The sequence below is a fragment of the Pinus tabuliformis genome, chromosome 7 (assembly GCF_031772625.1).
Source record: "Pinus tabuliformis cultivar Carrire ecotype Pingquan chromosome 7, CPIR1, whole genome shotgun sequence".
Taxonomy (NCBI): domain Eukaryota; kingdom Viridiplantae; phylum Streptophyta; class Pinopsida; order Pinales; family Pinaceae; genus Pinus; species Pinus tabuliformis.
The window spans coordinates 164,869,128-164,881,333 of NC_142293.1; positions in this window are offsets into that span (position 1 = coordinate 164,869,128).

Consider the following 12,206-nt stretch of genomic DNA (forward strand, 5'->3'; position numbering starts at 1 on the left):
TGTCTTTCTTTTCCCCTTGTAGCTAGGATTTTCATTGCTGAAAAGAGAAAAGCTTGCTTATCATCTTTAGATTGCATTTTAGGAATTACATCTACATCTCATGGTGATCCCAAAAGGCAAACTTCTAAGAAAGATCAACCTAAAATAAATTCAATGAACTTAACAACGCTTTGTAACTTAACGCACAACATCTAGAGGTCTAGGTTAGAGACGTATTCCGGCGTCGTAAAGCCTGGTAACTGTTGTCCTCACTGTTGGTTGGGTGATTGCTCCACTTTGAGACGATAAGTGTCAGCACAGACTTGTGCTCCCACGTACCGTCGAGTATATATTGGGAGACCCCTATAGGCATAAAACCTTTATCCATAGGAAGCCGTGCTGGCCACCCTACTGATCGCAATGCACTGAACACAGCATTCGGGAAGATTGATCGCCCGTACCCTAAAAAGTATTTTGCGGTTTTGCGATTGGTTTGGCACTCCCTCTACCTAGACCTCCAGAGTAGTCCCTTTCGTTCCTTTTCAAACTCCTTAACGGAAAAGGTCCATCTGAGCACTTGTCACTTCAGGCTCATTAAAAATCGAAGGAGACTAGAGTCATCTTTTGTTTTTTCTCGACTCTTTAAAACTGAAAAAACAAAGTTGTGTCAAAGCGTGTTAAAATTTATTTTAAACGGAATATTCATACCCTTTTCCTGTGTTGATCTTTATGTTGAGAAAATGGAGCCTACCAACCAAGGAATTCCCCTTAGTGGAAATACTAGTCCCTTCTCCTCTTGGGGAGATGTTGGTGCGCCCCATATGGCCACATTGTCGCTTCCAGGACTGACAATTGGCTTACTAGTTTGGCTTTTCTCAACCAATGCTGTTCAGAACACCATTATTCCTGAACAATCGAATCAGCAATTAGACAAGTCCAGAGTTACCCACCAGCCTTCTACTTCTTCTAATCCTTCTTCTCTTCCTTCCTCTTCGCTTGACGGGACTGGTAAAGCTAAAAACCAGGTTCCTAAGGAGAAGAAAGAAAAGAAGAAGAAAGAGAAAACGAAGAAGGAGCCAAAGGCGAATAAGGGAAAATGAGTGTCGTCTAATGAAAATCCACACACAGCACCGACCAGGCCTAAATCGCCATGTGTCATTTGTAGAGGAGACCACTTTCACAGAGATTGTCCTTGCATCCCCCAGATACTAAGGGACTGGTCTCCTCGTTTGCACAATCCAGTGTCATCAACCTCTGGAGATCATGTTGAAAGCACACTGTCAACTAGTGAAAGTGAAGCCCCCGGACAAAAAGGGAAAGCTAGATTTCCCTGTAGACAATGCGAAGGCGACCATGCCCTCCACCGTTGTCCCTTCTTAGACGAGGCTAAAAGAGTTTTGGATGATCGTCCGGTTTCACCGTTACGACTTCCTCCTAGATATAAAAAACTCTTGCCGAGTCCGTCACTAGTTGAGAATCCAGCTGGCCCGCTCAAGTGGTCGGCTGAAGCGTCTATCATTGAGGATAAACCAACTGAATCCATACCAGACGAAAGTCAAAAGTTCGAGGCGGCAGTTGACCCGGTCTTGCCTTCAGAGGTTTTATCTTCGAATGATACAGTCACTGAAGAGGATAAGGATGACACCGTCCAAATTCTCTTCATCAACACAGACTCCGACGAACATGGGGGCAATCTACCCATTCCTTTACCGCAGGAAGGAAGTTCGTCAGAGCCGTACCCGGCCGTTTACTCGGTCCCACCTCCAAGCAACCTAGTTGTATCCTTCGACTGGAATCAACTAGGCAGACCCCGTTTGCCAGCAAGCATACCATTCCGAATTATCGTTCAAATATATAGAATGGTCATGGCTGGTACCATCATAGATGAGGGGGCTTCTGTGAGTATCCTTTCCTCTATTGCTTGGAAAGCGCTTGGTTCGCCATCGATGTTGCCTGAAATGAGAAATCTGACAGGCTTTGATAAAGGAACCAGTCGACCTTTAGGGATCCTTCCCAATGTGCCCATAACATTGAGAGGGAAGACAGTTCAAATGAACGTAATGGTCGTTCAAGGACCCTTGGATTATAACCTACTCCTTGGACGAGACTATATTTATTGCATGGGAGCCATCGTCTCCTCACTCTTTAGAGTAATGTGTTTTCCGCACGAAGGAAGAGTGGTCAAGCTCGTGGACCAGCTTTCATTTCCCGGATCACGCATCGCAAATAGTCATATACCGTCCCTAAATGGTCTCTTCACGCAAGAAATGTCTCAAGTCCCAGTCCGTCCTCCCGATGAGCGCGAGTAATTCGGAGGGATATGACTGAAACCCAGGGGGCATGCATCCTGGTCTGTTTCGGCAGGAAAACTTCGGGTATAGAGTAGGTTTCCGCGGGAGAATATGACTAGTCTGTACCCCGTCCGTGATTGGAAGAGGGGTTATTCTAGAATAAGATTCTCTTGTCAAAGTTATGTGAGTTGGCGTGTCGGCGCCGCTTACCTTTGTTTATCTCGGTAGACATCGCCAAAGAAGTGTTATGTTTGCAACGCGAATAGAACAATCTTTGGGTGACCTGAAAGAGGTAGGCCTTTCCTGATAGAACAAATGTTTTGTTTGCAAATTGAGGGGTAACCTTGAAACCATATTTTATACCTGGGGGCATGCAAACCTTTTGGAGTGCAAGCAAAGAGCGGTTATTTATCTGGTTTTTGGATTAGTCATTTCCTAACTTGCATAAAGAAAGGATGTGGGGCAAAAATCTAAAAGTTGCCATTTCATATGAGACATTCTTATCATATGACTAGATTGATCGAGCAGTTTTAGCACATAGTTCAAGCTCGTTAAAAAATAAACGCAAGACTGAGCAAGTGTTTCCACCCGCGTTTAAGCTCGTTAAAAAATGAACTATTCCCCGGTAAATAACCACCGTGAATGTAGTACTTCAGCCAGTAAAGCCTTGGTCGTGTTTGCACCATCACCTCCACTTTTCCATTGGCCGATCATTCACCTCCATTTGATTGTTTACCCATTTTGAGGAACAGCTGCAAAGAGTGATTTCACTAGCCATCCTTGTGACACTGCCGTGATTGGAAAATTCCAAAACTTACCTGGAATCAGCTGCTACCCTGTTTATCACTCGTTCCTCAAAAGACGAGTCTCCTTTAAGCTCTTTTCATCTGACTCGTAAAATATGAAAAGATTGCCGAGTTTTGGCCTTCCAGCTCGTTAAAGCGACAGGAAGAGTTATCCCTCCTCTAGATTTTAATCTTTTTGGACCTGAGGGATTATTGCACAAAAAGATCGAGCGCTTGTTTTTTTCGGCTCGTTAAAACTATCGAAAATTCATCCCTTCTATATTATTTTATACTTTTTCGGACTTAAGGGATTAGATGACGAAAAAGGAATTTCGGAGTTACCTTTACGTACCTTTTCAGACTCTCTAAAAATGAAAAGGACCGAGTTATCTTTGTCGTTAAACTCGTTAAAAAGATTAATAGTGACAAACTTGTCTTTAGACGAGAACGAGTTTCACTATCGCTAGGCTCGTTAAAACATAGCGATGGGTTTGCCCGAAGGGCAAATTATAGAACAAGCATATGTTATCCTCCTCAAGCTTGACAAAAATAAAGAGGTACTGGTTAGCAATGACTGGGGAAAAATTGGGAAGAAAATTCAAGAGAGACTTTATTGGTAGCAAGTCGCTCTTGAACATGACACTTCCACTCCATGCTTGAGTCGGGTTGGGTTGTTTCATTCATCGGTCACATCACCATGGTCTCGCCATACCATCCACATTTGGGGTAAATGCTACCGATCCATCACAAGTGTCGCTGACATGTTCAAGAGAAGTCATCCAGAGATGTCACCTGTGTTCCATCCACTACCATACATTATACTTCATTCCTTCATGACCGCCATCCTGAACCATATATCATCAGATCGTTTTCACCTCCATCAAAATCATTTGCTCCGTTCCGTGTCATTGATGTGGGATTCATTAAGGCCCTCCTTTGACGGATCGCTTCTTGTCGACATCAGCTCATTATCCAAGAAGTTAATCTAGGAACACCCCTCTAGTGCTTTGAAGCTTGCATGCCTCAATGGCAAGTTTCTCACTTCTGGCGACAGGTATACATCAATGACCTTCGACCGAAAGATTTTGCGTGGTGTTCAACGCCAAGTCTTTTATTCACACCACGTGAATTGTACTACAGTACCTTGAGGGTCATTATCATTATCGGTGATTCCTCTCGCGCTTGTTAACAGTTTACATCATTGACTGGTAATCAAGCGATGTCTTTCCATGTTCGACTTCAAAACATTTCTCACATGGATCGACTTGTACTTCGAGTGAAGATCGGACGAGATTGAAGACCCCGGATCTAGTTTCATCCATCTAGGCTGCGATATATATTCAGGAAAAATAAAAACATTGACATGTACAACATTGCAGCACAGATAATCATCCTACCAAAAGGATGATGACTTCATCAGAATCATCAGTCTATCATCAGACGATTGTCTGTCCTATGTACATAAAAATGAATTTATAAAGCTGAGCATGGGAATGCCTGCCTCAGCTAGATCATGAAAACAGTATGAACATAATGTATTGTATTGTATCTTATTATAGGTCTCCTCCCCAGCATCAGAAGAACTTCGAATCCTCCTAATAAAGCATTTCACCCGATAAACGGCCTCATACTTTAGGGGGCAACTGTTATAGACATTTTTGTGCCTTACAGCTATAAGCATGAAATGTCCATAAACCAAGGGATCCTAAGTCCCTAAAGATGTTGTTCCAGCTCCTAAAGAAACAAGGTCAACAAATTACAGCTTTTCCCAGAAGTTCTCCACCAGAAACTGCTCAAAACTAATCAAATCAGGATCAATTCAGATGCTCCACTAGCTGGCTGCGTTGCAAAGCACCCAAATACACTGGCTAGGTGCGTTGCAATGCACTTGAATGCACTACCAGGGTGCGTTGAGCGAGAAATGACAAGTGGCAGAGTCATTCAACGAGGTGGAGAGACAATGGAAGCTTCCAGAATCTTCTCCAATGACACTTGCCTCACTGAATTCAACCAGTGATGAGTAAGAGGCTCTCAGTCTCCAAGTGGAAGCAAGAACTGATAGAGGGAAGGACACTAGTCACAGCAGAGGATGACTCATCCTCTTTCTCTACATCTATATATGGATCCCTCACCAAGAGATCCAGAGGCTGGAATTTTGTACATTGCAGAGAATTGCTGTTGGTTTTGTGATTGACATCAGAGTATTGGGTGATTTATGCTTTGTTGGAGGTGAAGAAGGGATTCTATGCTGGGAGGATGATGCTGGATCAAGACTCATCGGTTGTAACTCCTCCTGGATCTTCTTGTTTTATCAATAAAACTACTTGAGTTTCTCCTACATGCTTGTATATCCGATGTGTGTTTATATTTGTATGTTTAGCTTAAATCTGATCCTAAGCTTTTTATGAACATAAATCTATGTCTTTGTGTAGTTTCTCTCTTCTGTGAACTTGCAGGAACTTGGTGATGTTGGGCAAGTGAGGGAGCAGATCGGTGGAAGCTGACAAAGAGAGGATAGATTGGATCGAACAACTAGCGCAAGACACAGGTTAGTTCATCTTAATCATCTTCGTTTATAGTTCATAAAGAAGAATACAAGAGTAGTTTTCCTTGTTTGTTTCTGAGGTCACTGTCACAACCCTGTGGGATAGGGTCATTCTGAATGGACACTTTTCCCGAAAACAAGGTCTCAACTTGTGATGGTTTAAGGATGACCAACAACTCTGGAATGCTTAACTCAATTCCTAGAACTCTTCCAAAACTGGCAAGAAGCTGAAGTCTTCTACTAGAGGAAGTGTCCCCAATTCTTTGAAGATGTATCATTGACTGAAGGCATGCTCAGGGGCTTCTTTTTCTCTGGCTACAACTCTGAATCTTGTATGGCAGGTTGTGGCTCAGGCTCGCTTGATATGTATTTAAGGCTTGTAGATGACCATCATTTCTCCCCCTTATCAGATACAAGGTGAGATGATGGATAGATCTCAACTGCAAGACTTTTCAATATTAGAGAACAAATCCTGTTATATGAATGAAATATCTTCTTGGTTGTTGAAGCCCATTGCCAAGAAGTGATCCATCCAAGATGAATCTTTGTTCCTGCAAGAGGTTTGTTTCTGAAGCATATGTTTGAAGAATGACTGGTTTTATGATAGTGCTTACATGGATGAAGAACAAAACAGTGATCTTTCATGTGGCCAATTCGGTCATAGTGTCGGCATTTCACAATTTGTTATTGTTGCTATGGAAGAGGGGCAGAGTCTGAAATAGTTGAAGGTGAACTATCATGAAGGAATCCAGCACTCTGAAACTGAATGGGATTTGAGTAATCTAGAATATGAAAGGAAACGTCCTTTTCATATCTAAGACCTGTTTTGTGCTTGTTGTGGACAACCTCTTCCCAAGGTCTGATGATGGGCTTAAGAAGTGCAAACTGAACTTCTGCATCTGCATGTACAACTATTGCTTCACTGGGTACTAAATCTGAATGAACTTGAACAAAATTGACTTGTTGTTGATGGGTGGTTGTCTCAATGTTCTGAACAAAAATAAGTTTAGAATGATGTCTATTTTGATCTAGCTCTTCTTGCTAGAATTGAGATTCGAGCTGTAAAAAATCAATTTTCTCATGTGCATTTTGCAGACAAATTTTAATATCAGAAAGTGTATCAGACCTAATTTTTACCATTTCATCAACAATGGAATGAATTAGGATATTTAACAACTCTAATGTATCATCAATTCTAGCCATTGTCTCAGCAAAGAAATGAAGGCTCAACAATCCTAGTGGAGACTGTAGCAAGGCATCAAACCATCATTGAATATATAATGCAGGCATAAATGTCTCTTGAATCATTTAGTGATGGCACCCATATAATTTCCTTCTTCATTCCTATGCGTGAAATAGTTTGGATATCTTGAGCAGTGTGAGATTCACTGCTTTAGTTGATAACTTCAGTTTATTGCATGGAGCAGAAATTACAATGAAGAAATACAACAGAGCTTCTTGTGTAGGAAATCCAACTGCGCTTTGTTTCTTCCCATGAAGTAATTCACATCCCCTCTCAAAAGCCTTTGACCAAGCCTTCTCAACAACTATAGAGATTAAATTATATGTTTTGATTTGGGTCAACACAAAGTCGAATTTAGAAGAGTCAAGAGTAGCTTGACTCAGCCTGCAAACCCAAATGTACTGTTTGTTAGCTGGCAGAGCCTGTCATGGCTTCAAAAAATAATTAGACTGCAATTTGTAATCATCCAGACTTCAATGAGCTTTCATGAGACTTCTCAGCTGGCTTGAAGTGGCTTCCCTTTCTTGAGAAATCATTAATGCTTGTACTGAAAAGAATAGGTGTGTATTCCTAACCAAAGCCCTCAAAAAGTTAGAGCATCGGTCATTCATCAAATTTCTTACTGAATCTTAATGCATGAACAATATTCTTTACAACTGTAGCCAAGCTTTCTTTGTGGATAACAGAAAATCTTATGGGCTGTAAGTTGCAACCATGCAGATCCAACTTCAAATCACTGGTGCCTAAAAAATGAACAGCTTACATCCAAATGGGAAGCTAATTGTTTCTATAATCGCTAACATGTTGTCACATGAGTTTTTATATAGAACTCAATCTTGCAAGCTTGTCTAACTTTAACAAAGCCACATATTTTCACCCAATATACCATGGACAGAAGATGCAACTAAAACTATGGTTGATACATCCTCATATACCATGGACAGAAGCTGCAAATAAAACTATGGCTTATACAACCAGGGAGTAGGTGATATGGAAACAAAATCGTTGGATTTTCAACGCATTTGATAAAACATATTCAAAGGGGGCCGGTTTCACTTCTGAGAAGGAGTTCTTCCCATGTTTCTTTGTAAATTACGCGGAATACAGAATTGATTAAACTTCTCTTACCATGATGTTGCAGTCCTATCACCTTCGCGGGACTCGATCCGCTGACCTCCTGCGCCTTCCTTTTGACTTCCGTGACTTCTCTTTGTATTCTCAGAGACTTCCAGCATTGTTTCAGTTGAAGGAAGGTTATACCATGTCAGAACCACAGTCTGCGTGAATGGCAGCGTAGGTGGTATCGGATATATGTATAGATTAACGCAGTGACTGTGCGTAATTTTGAGGGAACCACAGTTCTGATATATGAATAGCGGTATATGAATACGCAACATAGTGGTATAGGATGGTCAACAGTGATATATGAGGAGGCACCAAACACAACCAATAACGGTGTGGACAACTTTCACTCAGAGATTTTGGATGTAGATATTAGGTTCATCGCTTAGAGAGTGGAGTATGGGAGCAGTGACAGTTTAAGAAATAAAATGCACCGCAGTGTGAGGGAGCATTCAATGTGACACCAGAATTTGATAGTGTTATATGGAGGCAACATGGTATCACATAGTGTGGGATTCAATACAAGAGTTACAGGAGTACCAGAGAGAAACATTGAATGACAGAGAACTCCATTGACCAAAATGACCAAAAATTTTGTATTCCTTGACCAATGCATGCCCAAGATACATTCAACTAGTGCTCAAAAAGACCAGGAGGCTAGGGTAATTTGTAGATTGTTAAATCTGCAATTTCGCTAGAGAAACGCCCTATTCACTATAAAGAACCTCCCCTTCTTTATTTTTTTCCTTTTAAATAGAAGGTAAATGGTCACAGAACAGTGCCCACAAAAATGACAAGTGCATTTCTGCAAGACGATGTAATTGTACGGGGAATGTTTCTTAGAGCTGATACATAACTGGGCAGAGATCATAGCTACAATTTAGCTGACAATATATTCATGAAATGCAAGACTGACATGCAAAGAGAGGTCACAAAATTAGTGGCTCATATTTGGGCAGGGCAGGAGTATGCCTGCTCTGATACCATGTTATGACACATACATGGAAAACAAAAAGTGTAAATGGTAAACATGAGTGTGCGTTTATTATTGAAAATGATATACATTTATAGTACATTCACATGACTTTTGGTTTCGTATTCCAAGGTCTCTTGGACTTTCTTAGACTATTTAGCTTCCACACCAACCCTTAGAGGATTAGGTGTCCAACATTATCTTACATTATAAAAGGAGTAATTTCTTATATTGAGTTAGGTAATGGTTGATGGATGAAATGTCCATTGAAATGATGGAGTTCTAATTTATTATTCTAATGAGTATATTTTTTCTTTGGATTGAGTCTTGTAACATCATAGTTGTATTGAGTATAAGATTGACTACATCTAATCACATTTTTATTTTCTTATTTATAGGCTAGGTTAGGGTGTTATTTATAAATCATATTAATTGATTAAAGGATAATTTCTCACATGTGATGTGTTTCCATCCAAAAAACTTGACCAGGGTAAGAATTGTGCCATTATTTCACTCTTAATGTGTGAATGCAAGTATAAGTTGTTTGATGTTCAAATTATGGATGTTTAAATTTTGGGGGTATGGAATGGTTATGAGTGTTGTGTTTAATGGTAATTTTTCTTATATAATTCATGTTTTTAATGCATTGTGTGAATCTTGAGCATATGAATAAACTATATGAGCTTAAAATGTACATAAGATTTATGCTAGTTTATGTTCTTTAATTATTTTCAAGAAAACCTCTCCGTGTTTGTGAATGGCATCTTTAGTACACCACTCAAATTATTGTAACTTTTTTATATGCATAAAAGTAGCCAAAGGCCCATCAATATTGGAAAAAATAGGTTATAGTTAGTATTTAAATATATAAGAAAGAAAATATGTGAACTGAATGATATGGACGACTCATTCTCAACATGAAGATGAGGGAAATGCATGTCACACAATTATATCAAACCTCATGTGAAACATTGAGGACCCTAAAAGACAATGAATAGATACATATTTAAGATTGGATCAACGTGAAAAATCACGTTGGATTGAGTGATTAACATAAGGAAATTTTGGTATTTTCTAAAAGAAAAACAATTTCTATAATAAAAAAAGTCTTTGAAATTTCAAAGTGATTTATATAGTGAATCTAATAGAGTGTAAAAAATATGTCTTGAATGAAGCCTTAGCTAAGTACAAATGTGTACAAACTAAATTTTAAAAATGGTAAGGCTCTATTGAAAATTAGGAGGCTTGAACCTTCTTATTAACTGATTTAAGATAATTATTAGGATGGAAGAAGTTAATGAGAAATTAATAAATTTGAAACTACTTATTTTATAATTATATTTTTTTAATCATTAAATAAGTAAATGAAGGTGATTTAGGAAAATGTTTAAACGTTTTTATTGATAATTCATTTTCTTAATCATTTTTCCATTTTAAATTAAAAATCTTTTAAGTACAAAATTTAAAACTTTTTTAAAAATCTATGGCTTTTAATTGTATTGATTTTGTTTTTTGTTTTCATTCTCTTATAAGTATAAAAAATATTCCATTTTTTTTTAAATTGTACATTAATGCTATATATATATGAAAATTGAAATAGAGAAAGCCTTTTATATTTACATATTTCTCTAGTTAAGTTCTTTCCCAGAGTGGTTCTAAGAATTTCTTATAGTTACCATGGCTATTTACTACTATCCTTCTTACTACATTTATACTATATTTCCACCACAAAACTCCACAGAGTTTGACAAAACAACAAAAATAACACAATTATATTAAAGAAAGAACATCTACAGTGCCTCCTGATCTGAAATGGGGAGTAAAAGCTTCTTGTCAGCATACAAGAACCTCTCCCACTCCAAAGCTTATTAATTTCCAAGATCTAGCTTATGATTAACCAATTACGAAATTAAAAGTGCTTGAAATAGGTGTATGCATGTGTTTGTTTTTAACTGTTAAGTGCTTTAAGTCTTGTTGCTTATGTTGATATTTAAATACATGTAAGAGTAAATAACGCAGCAAATAAACAAACACATAAGACAACAATATAATATGGATTTCACCCTAATATCTTGGGCTACGTCTCCTTGAGCTCTAGTCAACTCGACTAGGCTCTTTGGGATTATGGTTAAATTATTTTACAAGCTCCACGCTCAACTCCATTGGTTTACAACTGAACCTATGGGTTTAGAATACCATCTTATCGCGCTGGCTATCCATACTCTGCAGACAGATCTAGGCTTCTTTAGACTAGATTCCTCCAATCAGTACTCTGAGCTATCTTGAGCTCTAGCTTGCACCAACTCCCTCAAAATTCTCTTACTGTCTCCGGAACTTCTTATTCTGTCTTCAGCACACATCAAACACTAGCAATAGCTGGATCATTTGATCTCTTTGCTGTTTTAACATCATTACAACTCCATGGCTCTTAGAAGTCCTCTTCGAGCTCTCTGGCTCTCTGGCTCTCTACCTTTGCAACTCTACTGCACTCAAGCTCTCTGTCTCTGCAACTATGTTGCACTCAGCTCTTGGGGAATCACCCCTTTTCCATCGCCCCAACCTCTGGTGGCTTCTCTGGCTTTCTCAAGCTCTGTGGCTCTATGGCCTTGTGGTTCTTGGCTCTGTCAACTCTGCGAAGGGGGAGAGAGTACTATGCGATTCTGTCTTTGCCCCCAACTCTGAGCTCCCTTCAAGAGAGAACTCACTTCTTTGGCTGCTACATTTTTTTTAGCCTCTGTGCGCATCCCTTGTCAATCGTGCTCTCTGGCTTTTGTGAGGAATCCTCCAACTTTGTGGCTTCCATCCGTTCCTCTCTGTGCAATCATTCCTCTGCCTCTGTGTTTCCTCTGCTGCATGTGGCTCTGTGTCTGGCCCTATGGCTCTCTAGCTCTATGTCTCTGTGCTTGGCCATCTGGCTCTGTGGCTCTCTGCATATAACGCATTTTGGCATCATTGTTACAAAATGCCCACTTATAGCATCGCACAATGATTTTAGAACAGGGACACTTACAAAGGAATCAGTGGCCTCTTTCCAGGAAAAAATTTGCGAAATAACCATATTTCCAATACACAGAGAATATGCACAGAAATACACTATCAGGCACAAAAAACAGACTTCAACTAGAATGCAACCGCATCTATAAACCCATCGGGTCCGCCATTCTATCGCAAATCACAATCACATAGGCGTATGGCCAAAAAACCTAATACACAGGAAATACACAGAAATCCTGTTGGGTCCCTATAATACTAGTGATTACCCCATTAC